Raw genomic sequence first — 3,510 nt, forward strand, 5'->3', positions numbered from 1 at the left:
AATATAAAACTTGTATTATTAAAAATATAATGTAATAGTAAAAATAGTAAAGGATTCATGTAAGCATCAAAAATATATTTGTACCTATGATGAAAAAGAAATAATAGCTGTATTATCTTTATGGCATTTCTGTATTAATAAAAAAAATCTTCATAAAATAATGGAAGAGAAATCAAACGTATAAAACACATAAACAGCAAAACTATAATATTAATTTTTATCAAAAAAAGATAAAGTTAGAAGCATTTCAAAGACTAAAAAGTATTTAAAAAACTGTTTTAAATCAAAATAACCTAGTTTGATGAAGTTACAGGAAAATGAGTAGTTCTGCTGTTATGAAAAAAAAATGGAAGAAACTTTATGTAGTAAGTTTAGATAAAAAAATATCAATATTTTAAAGCACTAACCCAGTCAAGTAGAGTCCAATTGAGCCATTTTTGAATCCCAGGGATAAATCTCACTTGATCATGGTGTATGATCCATTTAATATGCTGTTGATTTCAGTTTGCTAGTGTTTTGTTGAGGATTTTTGCATCTATGCTCATCAGGGATTTTGGCCTGTAATTTTCTTTTCTTGTAGTCTCCTTACCTGGCTTTGGTATCAGCGTAATGCTAGTTTCATAAAATGAGTTTGGAAGTGATCCCTCCTCATCTGTTTTTTGGAAGAGTTTGAGAAGGATTGATATTAGTTCTTCTTTAAATATTTGATAGAATTCACTAGTGAAGCCATCTGGTCCTGGACTTTTGTTTGTTGGGCAGTTTTTGATTACTGATTCTATCTCCTTACTTGTTATTGATCTGTTCAGATTTTCTATTTCTTCATGATTCACTATTGGTAGGTTGTATGTTTCTAAGAATTTATCCGTTTCTTCTAGATTAACAAACTTGTTAGCATATAATTGTTCATAATAGTATCTTATGATCTATTGCATTTCTGTGATATCAGTTGAAATGTCTACTCTTTCATTTCTTATTTTGAGTTGTCTCTGTTATTTTCTTAGTCTAGCTAAACATTTATCAATTTTGTTTATCTTTTCATAAAACTTTTAGTTTCATTCATCTTTTCTACTGTTTTTCTAGCCGCTATTTCATTTATTTCTGTTCTGATCTTTATTATTTTCTTCCTTCTGGGCTTAGTTTTTTCTTCTTTTCCTAGTTTCTTGAGATGTAAAGGTAGGATGTCTTTTTGAGATCTTTCCCTTTTCTTAATGTTGGTGTTTATTGCTGTAAACTTCTCTCTTATAACTGCTTTTCCTGAATGCTATAAGTTTTAGTTAGTTGTACTTCCATTTTCGTTTGTTTCAAAATATTTTTTTGATTTCTTTCCTTCCTTCCTTCCTTCCTTCCTTCCTTCCTTCCTTCCTTCCTTCCTTCCTTCCTTCCTTCCTTCCTTCCTTCCTTTCTTTCTTTCTTTCTTTCTTTCTTTCTTTCTTTCTTTCTTTCTTTCTTTCATCTTTCTGTCTCTCTTTCTCTCTTTTTTATTGTTGGCATGCTGGAAAGGCTCTATTAAGTCAAGGAACTGATACACTTTTTAAAAACTGCTATGTGGATTCTCAAACAATTTTAAATGATTTAGGAAACAATTAGCATGCCCTTAGTAAGCAAATTCCACTTTCACAATTTTCTCTGCCCCCACTCTCAATGATCAGCTATATTCATTTTTTATCTTGTTTAATATATTTATCTTATAGTCATTTGTCAAAGCTTTTGTTGTGAAAACACAGTTCTTAACAATTAAATATACAATGGAAAGATATGATTAGACATTTACAGGACTTGAAATCTTTAAAAGTAATACACGATAACAGGGTTACAAGAAGCTTGGTGGCACTTTTCAATTTATTTTGATATTTTATTCTCTTTTTCAAACATTTGCTGTAAAATCTGTCCAAGTCGTATTCTTTAAATGCATCATGCTCCTTTTTGTTTCCTCCTTCTCAAATGTCAATGTTTTAACAATTTGAATTCTCTTGCCTAGGAAAAAAGAAAAGTTACAAACTTAGAAGACGTACAACCCAACCACAGCACAAAAGTCTAGTTGTACCACAACCATCTAGTTGTACAATCAACACAAAAGTCAGTCATGCACAGGTGACACAGTACACTGGGATTGGTCCATGTTTTCTGTACACCGTAGGAGCGGAAGGTTGGGCTCCTAAGGCCCAGGGCTCGCAAGTTGATGCACCTGATGAGCAGCTTCTCGTTTGTCTTGGACATCTGAGATTTCTTCAGGGGAGACTGGAGGCAAGTGGTGCACTCATGATTTGGAATCTTGTAGAACAGCTCCTGCAGGTAGACATCTGTTTTGGTGGAGGATTTCATGAAGTCACAATTCTGCTCCATTGCATACACAGCCTTCAGTGGCTCTTATCATACTTGTTGCCCACCAGCACAATAGGGTACTTATGCACGTTGCCTTTGATCCCCAGGATCAGCTCACAGAAGGGCTTCGGCTCCTCTAGGGTTTGCTTCTTGGTGACTGAGTAGACCAAGATGAAGGTGTGGCTCCTGGCGATGGTGAGGTGCTGCAGGCCTGGATAGCGGTGGCCAGCAGTGGTGTTGGTGATTGGCAGGGCACCCACACTGTGGTTGCAGCCCAGCACCTGGTGGTAGGTATCTCCAATAGTTGGCCAATACACATCAGGGAAATTGCTGGTGCACCCATGTCTGCACCAGCACACCCTTGTCCATACCAGCAGGCCCCAGCATCACCATGCAGTAATCTTTGATTCTCCTCTTGGGCATGAAGGCATAGATGACAAGCAGGCTGGGCAGAGGCTGCAGCCATTGCATCACCGTTCCTTGAAGCCAGAGCAGAAGTTGCCCATTATCGGGAATTGACAGGGAGACAGGTGCACAACTTCTCTGGCACTTAGCCAGCAGTAGGGGCAGCCTTGTGAAGAAAGGAAGCCACTAGATAAAATTCCACCAGCCCCTGGCCCACACACATTCTGCAACAGTTTTTTTTCCCTCCATTATCAGTAATTAATTCCCTTCTATCTGTACTTCAAAAATTTGGGCACAGGAAACATATTAATATGATGTATCTTATTGAAGAATGGGTTTTACTTCATTAGTTAATAAATATGTTATGTCAGTTATTGTTTTAGATGTTGAGAATATAAATTATAAACAAAATACACACTCTGCTCCCTCTTAGAACTTACATTTCAATGGTATCAGCTATAAAATTAAAAAATAAACTATATATTGCACTGTCAGATGCTTTGGAGAAAGATAGAGCAGAGAGGCAGAATAGAGAATTGCACAGTATGGAGGGATATATCATTTGAAAGAAATCACTGAAAAAAAGTAATATTTCAATACTGATGTGAAGGAGGTGAGGGAGGAAGTTTAGCAGAGCTGTCTTTGAGAACAGTGTTCCAAGTAAAGAAGAGACAAAGGCCCTACAATTCCTTAGTATGTTGCAGAAGTGGGGAGAAAAGTATGGCGAGAGAGAGAGAGAGAAGTTTAAGGTAAAGTAAGAGAGATAGTGAGATGCAAATGACA

The 3,510-nt window shown here is 36.2% G+C and overlaps 1 pseudogene; it reads right to left on the bottom strand.

Annotated features, from left to right (window-relative positions):
• Window positions 1-2,034: 2,034 nt before the first annotated feature.
• Window positions 2,035-2,828, bottom strand: LOC131423044 (GTP-binding protein Di-Ras3-like; annotated as a pseudogene).
• Between the last annotated feature and the right edge of the window lie 682 nt (window positions 2,829-3,510).

Source organism: Diceros bicornis, chromosome 27 (genome assembly GCF_020826845.1).
Source record: "Diceros bicornis minor isolate mBicDic1 chromosome 27, mDicBic1.mat.cur, whole genome shotgun sequence".
NCBI classification, from domain to species: domain Eukaryota; kingdom Metazoa; phylum Chordata; class Mammalia; order Perissodactyla; family Rhinocerotidae; genus Diceros; species Diceros bicornis.